Consider the following 15543-nt stretch of genomic DNA (forward strand, 5'->3'; position numbering starts at 1 on the left):
CAGAGGGGGGAAGGGGAATGTCTAGACTTCTGAAGTCATTGTATGGGGAATTCTCAGCAGAGGGACTCCTCCGGTAATGTAGATTGGCAATCTGTCTATAAATAAGCACTTAGAGTGTTGCCCACAGCATACAGAGGTCAAGTAACTTGTCGCAACCTCAGAGGCAGGACTGGAACCCAGATCTCTATCCATTATGCCATATTGCCTCTCACCTAGATTTCAAGAGAAAGGGCAACAGAGCAGAGGGGAGCCAAGTGGGCAAGGTTCCAATTCTGTCATCTGATTTCTGTGTCACCCTGGCAAGTCACTATCATTCTCTTTTTTTTAAAATTAATTTTATAATTATAATTTTTGACAGTATATATGCATGGGTAATTTTTTTTTACATTACCCCTTGTATTCATTTTTCCAAATTTTCCCCTCACTTTCATTCTCTAAGCTTCCATTTCTATATGTGAAATATGAGGAAGTTGGCTCAAGGAAATCAGTGATTTTTTTCTTAAAGTCCAATGTACACCAAACTACTTAAAGCCTCACTTTGCATAATACTAAAGAACTGGAAACAAAGAAAATGCTCATCCATTTGTGAATAGCTAAATGAATCCACGCATGAATGGGATAGAATGCTATTGTAGTGTAAGAAATAATGAAGGTGAAGAATACAGAGAAACATGAGATGATTTACATGAACTGATGCAGAGGGAAATAAACCCAAGAAAAAGATTTGCACAAAGATAACACACTGGAGATGAACAGAACAGAGCAACAAATGAAACAATGCTGTGAAATTAAAATGACTTAGATTGATCCTTAAAAAGGACTATTAGGAATGAGCTTTCCTTCACTCTTTTCAAAGATTGGACCATGGTTGTGAAATCCTATTTTTTAATTTGGTTGAGTTGATTCATTTTGTTGAAATAGTTTTATTTAAAATCTTTATTATAATAGATGATTCTCTGAGACTTGGAGAGGGAAGAGATATATAAAGAAAAGCAGATGATTTCAAAATAAAAGATAATGATTTTTTAATGAAGAAATTGGACTAGTTGATCCCTAACATCCCTTAAAGTGTCAAACCCTATAGCAACCATCTTCAAGCACACACAAAGATGCAACTGGTAGGCAATGATCAAAATTTTCCATTTTTCCTGAAAAAGTCATCACAGGGCTTTAGGAAGCTCTGGGGAGGCGGCTAATAACTACTATGGGAATCACAAAATATCAGAACCAGAAAAACTTTCTACTCACTCTCATACAGATTAAGGAACTAAGGCAAAATACATTTTCAAGGCTAGAGATTCAGAGATCTAACTAGAGTTAGATCTAAGTCAGGAGTATACCTTGTCTTCTATACTTCGGTGAGTAAAAATGTCATCTGAATGAGACTTTGTCTCCATTTAAAAAAAATAAAGAAAAAGACAGATTTCCCCCATCAGGAAAACACGGTCTTCTATTAACCAAGCTCCACTTGACCAGTCAGAGCAGAGAGCACCATGAAGGAGCCTCAACGGTAAGAACATTTTGCTGTCTTTTCCCCAATGTGGGACAAATGTGAGCCATCTGTTGGGTGATACTCAGTGAGCAAAATGGCATCACCACGGTGTCCTCCCAATTACTCAAGGGCTAATTACCCAACCTGTGAGAGAACCAGACCCTTTGCTCTTCTACTAATCACATTGAACTATTGCTTCATTCCCTGAAGCAAAGATGAAACTAGAAATAGTCCAGGTGGCTATCAGTGCAATGAGTATAGAAGGAAGCCGACATTATGATACTTTGAGAAAACTACAGAACCTATTAAAAAAGTGTGACCTTGGATGTTGGAAAGTTTAAGCTTGAATGTTATCAGCTTTTCTAACCATGGAAAAGTCGGTTACTTCCCTGAGCCTCCATTTCCTTAGGTATACAATGGGAATAATAAACAAGACCTACATAACCGGATTATTGTGAAGCTTAAATGATTGTATACAAAAAAAGATCTGCAAACTGTCAAGTATTATAAAATGTTTAATACATATAAATTACATCTCCAATAATATTGAAATAACTTTTGAGAGGTAACTGTACTTGTTATTTCATTACTAAAAGAGTTCCTAATGCAAATATTCATTCAGCAGTTAAACGTATAGGTTGACAAAGCTGCCTAGAGCATTAGGAGGGTAAGTGACTTGCCTAAAATTGGACAGTTAGTATCTGTGAGAGATAAGGTTTGAATCTCGATTTCTCTAAGAAGTCGGCTCTTTATTTCCTATACAATTATACTTTTAAAAGTTCATATAATTAATGACAAATTTGAATATGTTTTTCAACTTAGCCTATCTAGGTGAAATGTATATGCTTTGTGGATTATCTAATTGAAATGGAAAATAAAGTTCTCTTTCTGCTATCAGAAGTTGTATATGATCCAAGATTCATGTCTCCTCTCCCTTTTTCCCCTTGGAAAGATTTCTCCACGGACCTCTGACAGGACTAAGTCATAGTAGGCAAATCTCCAGGCTACCAGTTAGAAGTAGAACCAAATGAAAATCAATTTGGAGGTGCCACAAGAGTTAATGTCCAGTTGGAGAAAGGACTCCTACTAAATACTGAAATTGACGGTGGGACATTGGGCAACAACATAAGGAATAATTACTTCAGAAGAAATCACATATCTCAGGAAATGAAAAACAAAAAAAAAATATGGTATAAGAAGCTGGAAATGTGTTGAATTCCCACTAAAAGGGACCACGTAAACATAGTAGGAAGGATGAAGAGGATGGCTTTGAAAGATACATGTTGAATTTATCATCCACTTCAGAACAAAGCAAGCTCATTACACCAGACATGCACAGTTTCATGAACATATCTCTCCTTCAGTGCTACCAGTACCTGTGGAAATTCAGGTTTTATTTGGCTGTTGCTAACTCCAAAATAAATAAATAAAATGGAGGGGGAGAAAGCAAAGAATGGAAAATGAAAGACAAAATCAATAATCATTCCCAATCAATGACACTGATCATGTCAGTGGATTTTATCCACCTAGGTTTTTCTGTGCTCCATTGAGCAATGAAAGCTCAGAATGATCTTGGGCAAGCTCAGGAGATTTTTCTTTTCCCTTTTCTGCCTCTGCCTCTTTCAAAGCCTTATTCTTCCCACTCTTTCTCTTTGTCTTCCTTCTTTTTTCATACCTGGTCTATATTAAACACACACACATTCCTCAGTGTATTCTCAAATCTCTCCCACTCTGCCTCTACTTCCATGTGCTAAACCTCTTTTTACATTTTTTCTAGCCCACTCCTATTCTGTTTCATTCTCTAGAATAATAATAGTAATGATAGCTAGCACTTACTGAACACTTTAATATTTTCAAAGGACTTTACAGATATTAATCTCTTTTTATCCTCACAACAAGTGCAATTGCTGGAATGTCCATTTTTGATGAGGAAATAGAGGCAAACACAGATTAAGTCACTTGATTTCAGTTACACAGACAGTGTGAAGATAGATCTAAACTCAGATTTTCCTAATTCCAGGTCCAGCACACTATGCACTTCACTACCTACATTCCTCATAGCTGCAATCTGTAATATTATCTCCTATCCACTTGCTATTTGAACCCAAGTCTTCCCAAGAGGTCAGTCTTCTATTCACTTAATCACACTTCTACAGGATTAGAGACTTAGATTTAAAAGGAATTTCAGAGATCCAACATCTTTATTAAAATAATAATTATAATAAATCCAGAAGTTCAATGTCAGAGAAGTTAAATGGCTTGCCCAAATGTCTCAAAGGCATTAAGTGACAAAATCTGAATCTAAACTCAGGTCTTCTACCTTTCCACCCTCCCTCTCTAACTTCCTTTTTCCCTTTTTCTCTCCCTCCTTTCCTTCTTTCTCTCCTTCATTCCTTTCTTTATCTTTCTCCCTCTCTTTTTTCCTTCATTCCTCCTTTCTTTTCTCCCTTCCTTCCCTTTTCATCTCCTTCCCTTCCTTCCTTTTTTGTTTCCCTCTTTTCTTCTTCTTCCTTCTCTCCTCCATCTCTTCCTTATTTCCTTCCTCTCTTTCCCCTTGCCTCCCTCTCTCCTTCTGTTACTTCTTCCTTCCTTTCTCTTTCCTCCCTTTTCCCTTCACTTCCTCTCTCCTTTCCTTCTTTCCTTCCCTCCCTTATTTTTTTCTTTTTCTATTTTTATTGGAACTTCACAAATATTTCAAATAAAAAACAAAACAGGATTTCATAAGGAACTATGAGTTTTTGTAGGGAGAGGGGATGATAATAGATATACAATGACCAAAAGCATCCGGCTATCTTTCCCTAGCACTCCTTGATCATGTCTGTTCCTTGTGGTAGAATCACTTTGATTTTCTCTCCCTACTCCCTCCCTTAAACTAGCTGTAGATGTTGGCTGTACCTCTTTGCAGGTACAAGTTTATATCTTATATCTAAAACAAAGAATACCCAGCACTCAATCTCTGCTGGTCAGGAGTCTGTGCAAGTCACCAATCATGCTAATGACCATGGTCTGTGCACATAGACTGTGATATTAAGAAGAGAAAACACAACTTACTCACTTTTAAGCCCTCTTTAAATCACTAGGTATTCTTTATAAAAAGGAAATGCTGGACCAGGGATGAGGTGGGAGCAAGAGAAACTCAGACTCCCTCCCTGAACTTTATGCTTTATCTATGGATAAGTATATGAAGGCCCTTTAATTTTATACCAATTGTAAACCAAGTAAAATATTGACTATAAAATCCAGCAAGATCCAAGTACCTTCTGGCTATATAAATCACATGCAATCACAGAACAACCCCCCCTCCATCCAAGTTTCCTTGAAGCAACTTGATTCTAAAAGAATTAGTCATAGATAAACCATTAGCTATCTAATTAAGGAATGGGGATGTAGCAAAGGTTTTAACTCACCTTTAATTTCAGGGATGTTTGCTCTAGTCAGTCAAGTATCCTTCAGGGTTTCTATATAATTTCAAATGACTTATTTCATTCCTAATATTAATTCTGATTTTATTTCTCAAAACAGGCACTAAAAATATTTTTCTAACTACCTGTAATTCTAAAGATCTTTCCCTGGGATGATAGTAAAATACTAGTCATATAAGAGGTGTGGCAGATAAAATCTGCTATTTCATAGGCATGAGGTATTACAAATGAGAAAATTGCCTCCACTAATGTAGAGCTTCCCCTTCTGCAACATATTCATAAAGGCTTCCCTGGAGCACTAGAAAATTTCAGGGATTTGTCCAAGTTCACATAGTCAGTATCTATCGGTGAAAGAGAGCTTGATCTTGGGTATTTATAGCTTGGTTGCACATTGACTCAGAAGATCTAAATTAAAATCTAGCCTCAGATATTTACTACATGTGTAAGCCTGAGTAAGTCAGCCTCTGTCTGCCTCAGTCTCCCAATTTTTAAGATAGGGGACATCAAAATGCCAATTTCACAGGGTTAACAATGAGTTAACCAAATGAGATAAAGTATAGAAATAATTTCACATATATGCTATATAAATGGTAGCTATTCTTATTATTAAATAGAAAATTTCAACATGTTGCCTCTCAATAATAAGAATAAAATATATCTGTATACCAATTAAATAAATAAAATAATAAAATGAATAAATATATCTGTATACCAATTTAAGTGTTTTACAAACATCTGCACAAACCCCTAAGAAAAATGTTTCAATTAGGAAATATGAATTTCACTAATGTTAATTTTTTCCTCTCTGAGGAAGAATACTTAAACTTAATACTAAAACTTTATCACCTGGATTTGACACCTACTATTAATTTATAATCTTGAAGAAGAAAAGTATCTTTATCCACTATGAATAATTTAACTATTCTCCGCATGACAATAATCCAAGACAATTCTATAGGATTTATGAGGAAAGATAGTGTCCATCTCCAGAGAAAGAACTAGTAGACCCTGAATGTAGATCAAAGATACTTTTTCTTACTTTATTTTTCTTATTATCCTATTTTTTGTCTGGGTTTTCTTTCATATGATGATTTACATAGAAATATATTTTGTAAGATTACACATGTATAACTTATATCAAATTGCTTGCCTTCTCAATGAGGAAGGATGGGAGAGAATTTGGAATTCAAAATTTGAAAAAAAAAGTTAAATTTGTTTTTACACATAGTTGGGAAAAACAAAATATTAGATAAAATTAAAAAGCTGAAAAAAAGAAAAATATCTTTACTTGATTGGAAGCCTAGAGACTGAATTTTCATGGAATAATGCACATTTTATGAAAAATCTTTAAAAAGTGAGTTTGCCAAATCTTTGTAAGAAGATCTAACACTTTAAGGAGTCAGCACCAGTAAATCTAACAAATGCCTGCAAATATTAATCTAGAGAATGATAACACTCGTAAAGCCCCTTGTCATTGTAAACAAAACCACATACAACTTGTTATTATTAGTCATTAAAAGTATCCTAAAGCTTTTATTCCACTTAGTAACACATGGGTTAAATTGAGCAGGTTATACATGTTAAGTTGATCAAGTCCATGTATTGCTTCTAACCTAGCTTCTAATACCTTTTTTTTTAATCCCAGATAAAACCTCTGCCACCAAACTCATTCAAATTTAATTTAGAACCCCACTTCAGTTTTAATAATTGTATTCCTTTTTCTCCCACCATCCTCTTCAAACTGTTTTTCTAAGAACCTTATTACTCAAGCTCTCAGAAGTCTTTCTATTAAAAATAGCTCAAGGTCAGATACTCTGCCCCTTTTCTACTTTTTTTTTTGTTTTGTTTTGTTTTTAAGCCAAAAAATGATGAACCTAAAATGTGAATTAGAAAATACACATGTGCCTGGAAGGAGACTATGTAAATATTGTTGTCTGAATCAGAGGATTTTCATTCTTTCTATTACTCTTACCTTTAGCATATAGCATGATGCTCCCCATGACCCCCTCGATCCCCTGACATCATCAGGGTCAGAAAACCAGAGTAACAAAAAATAAACAAAAACATTGATTAGCCCTTCACATGGTATCTACAATATTAATAACAAAAATGTGTTTTGTGGACTGTCCATTAAAAGCCAATCAAGTTCTGCCAGTCCCCACACTAATAACCCCCTTTAGAAAATAAAATTTCTAAATTTTAAGTACTTGGGAATTTTGTACAAGGTTTTCACAATTATTTTTGTAGTATACTAACTCTACCCAACTCCACATCTTTTTTTCCTCTATTAGACAATTAATCATAATGTATTACCTAGATGCATCAGATTGGTACAATGTTTTTCAGATTATTAAATACCAAGAAATGAGGAAATACTTAGATTGTTTATTGAAGACAATGAAACACATGGATATCTGGGGGGGGGGAATAAAGGGGGAAAGGCAAATTATAAAGAGTAAGAAGAGAAGTCCAAGCTAAAAATGCTATTGTTGTTGTTCTAATTATTATTTTTTTAAGAACTAAGGGCCTTTGGTTGTAAAACTTTTATAGGCTAGTATAAATTTTGCTGTGGGGCATTTGGTTGGGAAATATTGGCAAGGCAAAGCCTTCTCAGCATTTGATAACTTGTCATTCCCTGTCATTGCCTAACTTTATAGTGCTTTCTGCTCCATCCCAAAATACCTACATTATAATAAAGTTTCAAATTAATTTTAAGATTAAAAAATGGATAGCTCTCATGATAACTGGAGAGAATCAATAATGGGTCACCAAACTGTCAAACTTAGACTCATAAATAGCATTTTAGAGTTAAAGTAATAAAAACAAGCTAACATTCAAATAACTCTTTAAGGTTTCAGGGAGCTTTACAAATGTAACCATAATTATAATTCTTTACAGTTTTAAAGTTTGCAAAGTATTTACAGATATTATCTCAAGTTATCCACATATCAACCCTGAGACAAATGCTATAATTATTCCCATTTTATCATTGAGGAAACTCAGTTAAAGAACAATTGTCTTCCTCAGGATCATCTAACTAGTCAGTATTTAAGGATTAATTTTAACTCAGATCTTCCTGATTCTAAGTCTAGCACTTTGCCATCTACAAATTCAAAACCTGAGACCCAGAGTTAATGCTTCTCACCCTCGATGATATAAATAATGAACAATGGAAGAGGCAGGATTCTAACATGAGCCTTTTGACTCCAGAACATTTTTGTCTGCTGTGACAGGATCATATTTTGATAGTGGTATTTAATACTTATGGAATTGAATTTTGGTCTTGACCCATTCCCAATTGGATCAAAGGACAATGGATTTATTAGCAAGTAAGGAACTATAGAGTTTATTGAATCTAATTGATTCATTTTGCAGATGAGATAAGTAAATCCCTGTGACCTGCACAGGATCACTTAACTAATATCTGAGGTGATATTTGAACTGGGTTCCTCCTGATTCCAATACTGTAGTCTCTACCTACCAAGGAGAAATGGAGAGTATGCTGATAGGGAAAGAAGTCTGCAGTCAAATGCCCCCAGCCTTCCAACTCTGCCAGCATGACTTCCCGTGGGCAGCTTGTCAACAGGATTTCTAGCTAGTAATTCCTAAAGTTCTTTGCCTCCATTCCAAACTAAAAAGATTGGGACCTCCTACCTTGGGCTGTTTCAGAACAAGAGTAGGGGAAAATTCACCTAATCAATGTAAAATCATCCAAGATGCTACTTTCCTTTATCTTGGTCTTTTTATATTAGACATTTTTCAATGTGGCTTTGATTTCTCCTTTCTTGTAACACTTCTCCATACAGACTGCAGAAATGAGAACCACAGGAAGCTGGCCCAACCTCCCACACACTCTTCATGAAGCCCAGCTTACCTATATGTTGGGTTGACTCCAAGGGAAGAAGTCCAGTCCTGTAGCTGGGAAACTACATTACTGCTACCAGGATCTTAACAATACCCATAGAAATTACACAGTGGGTCCTTATTTCTTTGGTCCCAGAAGATACCTGAGGATACAAATAATCCCTATGAGATATTTTGGTCAACTCATTTCCTTCCAGGCCTCAGTACTGTCACCTGTAGAACTAGAGGGTTAGTTTAATTACATGATCCTGAGGTCCTGACCATCTCTGGATGAATCATTTTAGGACCTAAATGATTTGATATAAAATTGCCACTTGGAGAAATTCCTTTGAAATTTAGAGGGAAGGTTTCTTCCATCTTTCAACACATAACCTCTAGAGACATCCTCACCTCACCTTTGTCTCAATCTTTTCTTAAACCAAAGGTCAGAGAAGCAGGCTTATTTATGATCATTTAAAAAAATCTATATTCTCAAATCATTATTAGTATGTGAATCATGCTGTTGTTTTTCCAAGCCAACAACAACAATAACAAAAAAAGGAAGGGAAAGAGAATGGAGTAAGGGAAGGAGAAGGCAAGGGAAAGAGCGTTGGAACTTGAAAAGTCACTGAGCCTTAATCAAATCCCACCTGTTACTTCCTAGCTGAGTGACTGTAGGCAAATCGCTTAACTTCCATGGATTTCAGTTTCCCCATCTGTAAAATGAAGGAATTGGATTAGATGTCTTCTGTGGTCCATTTTAGTTCTAGTTCTAAGATGTCATGTGATGCTAAAAAAATAAAATAAAAGGTGGTGAGGAGAGAGGGATGGACTGTGGAGAGCTAGAAGTATTTTTCCTTTAGGAAAGGAGTTTATGACCAAGTGTGCTAGGTAGTACAGCTGTAAAGCTGTAAAGAAAAAAATTCTCAATTTTTGCTAATTAAACACACTATTATTTTTGTGAGAGTTTCACAATTCTTGCAAGAATTGTTTGAGACTTAGTGTTAACAAAAGGGCTGGCTTTCCTTCTTTTCCTGCCTAAACCACTTATAACATATTAGTGAAATTATCTGAATAATAGTTTCCCTTTTTTTAAAAAGCTTCCATTGTGTTTTTAAATGTTGAAAAACAACTATAGGAAATACAATATTTCTAAATATAAACATATTCTGAGAAGGAGCAAACGACTAATAGTCAGTGAATGCAATGTGGACTTAAGTCTGGCCTTGCCATTAACAGAATACAAACAAATCATTCTGGTCTAAGAGCTCTTAGCTGTAAACTATGATGAGAAAATCTAGTTGTCTTCTTCAGAGGGTCCTTTCTAGATGTAAAACTGAAGATCTGTGCTAAATATAGCTAGGCATGATCAAGGGGTAGAGAGAGAGCCAGCTTGCTAGACAGGCATTATTTGGGGGTTTGCTTAAACCTCTGGATCAGTTCTCTAGGGATCATGTTCCTGGTCACTCCACCCCCACCTCCACCAGGAAACAGGCCCAGAAGAGTAAGCAAAGAGGCTTTATGGGGGAATCAGAAAAAGCACTGGACTTGAAAGATCCGTTCTCACTGCTTTTCCCACCCACCCCCTTTTCTCACACACAAAAAGGGGGCTGAATGTAAGACTCAAGAAAACCCAGTCTTTTTGCTGGGAAAACCTGGATAAGTTCTATAACTCCTCTCAGCTTCAGTTTCCTCATCTGTAAATTTCCTAGAAGAGATTTTACTTCATCTGTCATATTTTGGGGATCAAAAGAGATAACCGATGTCAAGCTAGAAGGGGTCTTAGATGTGGTGGAGAGCTATCCCTTCATTTTGCAGACTGGGAAATTGAGTTCAGATTAAGAGACTTGCACAAGACCATATAACTAGGAGGGAACTGGGGTTTGGGGTGGGGATGGGAGTTTAAGGCCTTATATAAATGGCAGCTTTACTATTATTGTCATTGTAAGGAAGTGCAGTGAACAAATCCCTGAGGCTTGGAGTCAGGATTACAGAATTTCAGGATTAGACAGATTTCAGAGGCTATCAAGGGTAACTAACCCATGCCTGCAAAAGAATCCTTTACATCATCCCCAATAAATACTCAAGTAGTTTGTACTTAAAGAACCACAGGGGTTGATTGAAGAGATCTCAGTGCTCACCCCATTTTTGATACTTAAAGATGGGGCAACCATAGGTACATGTTTGGTTTTTTTTGTTGTTTGTTTTGTTTTTGTTTTTAACCTCTCTGATCTTGTTTCTTTATAAAATGGGGATAAAGAAACCAGTAGGACTTAACCTCAGAATTGTTGATTAAGATCAAATAAGTTAATGATTTTAAATGCTTTATAAACTGAAATTGAATCAATAGAGCCTGAATTCAAAGCTAAACTCCCCATCCCCACCCCCAACCCCAGTTCCTTACTAGTTTTACTAGTCTCTTAATCTCAACTCAATTTCCTTGTCTGCAAAATGAAGGGATAGCTTCCACTACATCTAAGACCCCTTCCAGCTCTAAAAAAAATTTACTTTCATGAATTAGCTGTGCTCTGGGCATGTCCTCACAGGCAGAGTAATCATCATTCATTAAGTGCTTACTATGTAGCAGGCCCTGTCCTAGGTGCTAGGGAGCATTAGCTGCACTCATTAAGTGCCTACTATGTAGCAGGCCCTGTCCTAGGTGCTAGGGAGCATTAGCTGCACTCATTAAGTTCCTACTATGTAGCAGGCCCTGTCCTAGGTGCTAGGGAGCATTAGCAGCTGAGACGCCTGCTAAGCTGTTCAAGAATAATGATCCATTATAAACGTGCCTGAGCAGGTGAAAATGGAGACTTGGACAAATATCTAAATAATTCAAGTTTGATTTAGTTTCTGCCTTTTCAATTTATCTGGCAATTTAAGATCAAGCCTGCATGGGAGGGCCTTTCTACAGAAAGCAGGACGGAACAGAGCAGGTTTATAAGTGCAAGGAAGTAGACTGGGAGACGGCAGAGCAAGTGGGAATTCCCCTTTCCCCACTTCTCCGGGTCTCCTGGAGCTCCCAGCATCTCTGGCAGCCAAGCAGCATGGAAATGCCTAGGCAATCAGAAGGAAGGAAATCACTTTCAGGGCTGCTCCCTGGGATGGAGGGAGGACAGCTACGGAATTAGGAGGCCTAGAGGATGTGGCTTTCTCTACTGGAAGGGCCAGGGGCCGGCTGGCACGGGGCCAGGGGAGGAGGAAGGCAGAGCAGCGGAGCTTTCCCCGGCCCTGGTTTCCCCTGGAGGTAAAGGAAGTGGGGGATTAGAGTGAACTCACAGGGGTCAGCCGGCAGATCTCGGAAAGCAAATCCTGAGGGGTGGGAGAAGCACACAGCCCCCTCCCCCCTCTCCGGGCCACCAGTTATTCCTCACAGAAGAGAAAAAGCCTCCCAACACCTAGCCAGGGTGGATTTGGGGGAGGGAGGATGGGAGGGAGGGAGGGAGGTGAGTCTCCCGCGGGCAGCCTTAGCCCCAGCGGGGTGTGCGCCTCCTCCTGTTCCGGGGAAGGGAGGGTTAAGCCCGGTGTTTCCCCGCCCAGGGGAGCCCAGCTCCAGGCTGCAGCTCGGGAACCCGAGCCCCCGCGGGGCCCCTGCTAGAGAGGGGGGCAGGTGGCAGACTAGGCGGGCAGCAGGAGGGAGGAGGAGGGGCGGCTAAAGCTTTTCTGCTGCAGCCTGGGCCACCGCCTGGTGCCAATCGTGCCTTTTATTCCAAGGTAACCAGAGGCGAAGGAAGAGGAGGAGGAGGAGGAGGAAGAAGAGGAGGAGGAAGAAGAGGAGGAGGAGGAAGAGGAGGAGGAAGAGAAGAAGGTGGAGAGCCGGGCCGCGCCTTTTCCAATCTCAACCTGCAGCATCTTTCTCCCCAGCTGGCCGAGAGCAACCTGCAACTAGCGGCGGGCGACAAAGTGGAGAGCTCCCCAGAAAACCCTCCCCCCCCCCCAGCTCGAAGCGAGCCCCGGCCATCCCCCCCCCCCCACTCTTCTCTTCCGAGCCGTCCTTTCCGGCTCCCCCAGCCCCTCTCTCACTTCGGAACGCAGAGCAGCCTGAGCCCCCGGCCCCTTGGGCAGCCAAAGCCCTCTCCAGAAACGTGCGGGAGGTAGCTCTGCTTTCCCCGCTTCCTCTCACTCCCCCCCAGGTGCGATCCGCCTCGGAGGGATGCAGAGGACCACGGTGCGCGCTATCTCGCCGCAGCCCCATTCCCTAGCCCCCCACCCGCCGAGGCTCGGCTCTCCCCCCTCCCCGAGCCCCGCCCCGGCTGCCCGAGAACTTCCTCCCCCCACCCAACCTGCTCCTGCTCCCAGAAGCTGGGAACTCCGCGTTGCCTTCTCCGCCTGCAGCGCCGGGCAAAGCACCTGGAGCACGGGGCGGGGACTGTGCCCGGGAGCCCCGACGTGAACCTGGGTGGGTGGGAGGGAGGGCAGGGGGCGCGGGAGAGCGCGGCACGAGCCGGGAAGGTGGAAGCGGGAGCTCTCCGAGCGGCTCGGGGTGTTGCAATACGTACGGCAGGCTGCTGTTTGGTCAATGAAAGGCAAGGCTGTTTCCATGTCTGATCACCCCACGCACTCACACCACCTCTAACACCACAAGCATCACCTCACTTGGGTTTCTGCGGGCTGATTTCCCCCGTTCAGGAAGAAGGCGTTATCGCCTCTCTCCAGAGCACTTGTCGGGCTCCTAAAATCCGATTCTTCTTAATTCCTCTATTTTGGGCTTCCCAGTCCCTTTCCTTCCGCGACACACACACGCACACACACACACACAGGCCCGCACACTTCTGACTCTACTCCCTTCCCCCTCCCCTGCATACAAAGCGCCCAGACCTCCCTCTCCCCGGGCACCCCTCAGCATCTTTCCCGGGGCTGCCCCTCCCCCCAGGCTCTCCCAAGCCCGTCCGCCCCTCGCCCCAACCCCTGGGAAGCCAAAGCACTTACTTACCCTACCCCCCCTGATTTGTATTCTCGCAGTTGCCGGGGCACACGCCAAGCCCGGTCCAGGCTCCGACACTCAGCCGGCCAGTAGCTACAACTTGGCTAACCAATAGATGTCGGGGAAGGGGGGAGGTTGGACTTCCCTTGGCCCAGCCTCCCATGCCGGGTCCTGGCCGATCTGGGCCGAGGGGCTGCTTCCCAATCCCTGGCCGCCTCCTTCTTCCCTCCCACTCTCCTTCCCTCTCTCCTTCCATTCCCTCGGCCCCACCTCTCGCCTGCTATTTTCTCTCCGGGTTTATTTTGTTTTGCTCAGTCCCAAATGCAGACCTCCAGACGCCCTGCGGAGTTGAGCCTCCCCGCACTCTACACGCCAAGGGGGAGGGATGCCTGCTGTCGGGGGTGGAGGAAGGGACCACAGCGAAACTCCCCAGGTAACTCACAAGGAGGGGGGGGGGCTAGCACCCGCACTCAGCCCAAAAGTTCAGGGAGTTCGCCCGCCCCCCCCTATAGCTCCCCCGGGAGTTCGCCCCCTTCCCCCCTCCATCCCCTTTCCCCGCCATGCCCAAGCCGGAATCCGTCTAGGAGACGTAGTGAGAACCCAGCCGCACTTGGCCATCCTTCCCCGCAGGATGGCGAGCCGCGGTGGGGGCGCCTGCGAGGAGTCGGGCCGGGCGCAACGAAAAGCAACAGGCGGCTGGATCTTACCTTGCGCCAGCACGGTGCCAGGCTGGCTGCTCCATCGGAGCGGCGCCTTGAAGAGGAGCTGGGGAGGAGAGGAGGAGGGTGCCCGGGTGGGGAGGGTGCAAGGGAGGGGGCGTGTGTGGTGCGCGTGTGCGCCTGTGTGTCTGGGAGTGCGTGGACGCGTGTGTGTGAGTGTGCGTGTGCAAGAGGTGGGGGGGGCGCGCGGGCAATGGCTGCTGCCGCCCGCCAGCCAGCCAGTCCACTGCGCCCAGGCCGGGCGGCCGGGACCGTGGGGCCCAGGGCGGGCGCGGGTGCTAGCACCGCAGGGGCATCTCGCCTGGCTTCGGAGCTGGGGAGGAGGCTCCCGGAATCGCTCCCTCCGGCTGCGGGCTCCCGAGCGCGCTCTGCCGCCTCCTCCGGGCTGGAGCTGCCGCCGCCGCCGCCGCTGCTGCAGAGTCCCGAGCCAGAGAGACAAAGACACCGAGACGATAGCTTTCCTCAACCAGATGCTCTCCTCTCCATCACTAGAGGGGAGCCTCTTCCAAGCCGGGCAGGGACTGAAGGGAGGAGGGCTGGGCTCCAGAGGCACTCTGGTACTGGCTTGAGTTTACAACGCCCATTTCCCTACTTGGGGGTGGGATGATCAGGGGACGGTGGGGGGGGGGGGGGGAGAGAAGAAGAGGAAAGTGAGAAAACTGTTTGAAAGCTACCAAGTCTCATCGCCTCTCCCTCCCCATTTTCTTTCTTTCTTTCTTTCTTTTTTTAAAGGAAGAACGCAGTGGACAGCAAAGCCCTAGGAAGGAGAGTTGGTGGGCCAGTGTTGCCATCTCCTCATGTGCCTCCATTTCCGCCTTACGAGAAAGGGAAGGCGTCGAAGGAGCTCGTTCTCCACCTTTCCCCTGTGTGGAGGAACTAACTTAGGTGTCACAATCAGAATCATGTGGATAAGGACAATACCTATCTATGTAGTGTTTTATGGTTTGTCAACAGATTTGTCTAGTTCTCTAATCTGAAAGAAGAGGGAAAAGAGAAAGGGGGAAATGGTTTATTACATGTGTCCTGGAGCGAGTCCAAGCTCCAGCCATCGAGAGGTTCACTATGGTCCAGCAGCATCTCTAGTGCGCAAAGTTGGCGGTTTCCGTTGCTACTTCCCTTCCCTTACTAAACCTTATAACTGAGCCC

At 42.7% G+C, this 15543-nt stretch overlaps 1 protein-coding gene across 6 annotated transcripts in view; it reads right to left on the reverse strand.

Moving 5' to 3' along the window:
• Positions 1-14915, reverse strand: part of LRRC3B (leucine rich repeat containing 3B) — a 104955-nt gene extending 90040 nt beyond the window's left edge. Inside the window, exons 1-3 of one of the 6 annotated variants that reach the window (XM_074268195.1) lie at positions 14386-14915; positions 9408-9473; positions 8789-8921 (exon numbers count right to left, since the gene is read on the reverse strand). The gene's annotated coding sequence lies outside the window, so the exon portion shown is untranslated. Of the gene's footprint in view, positions 1-6886; positions 11110-13687; positions 14138-14385 lie in introns of those variants that run through there. The other 5 variants (XM_074268196.1, XM_074268199.1, XM_074268200.1 and 2 more) reach the window with 5 other exon arrangements.
• Between the last annotated feature and the right edge of the window lie 628 nt (positions 14916-15543).

This window comes from Sminthopsis crassicaudata, chromosome 5 (genome assembly GCF_048593235.1).
Source record: "Sminthopsis crassicaudata isolate SCR6 chromosome 5, ASM4859323v1, whole genome shotgun sequence".
Classification (NCBI taxonomy): Eukaryota; Metazoa; Chordata; class Mammalia; order Dasyuromorphia; family Dasyuridae; genus Sminthopsis; species Sminthopsis crassicaudata.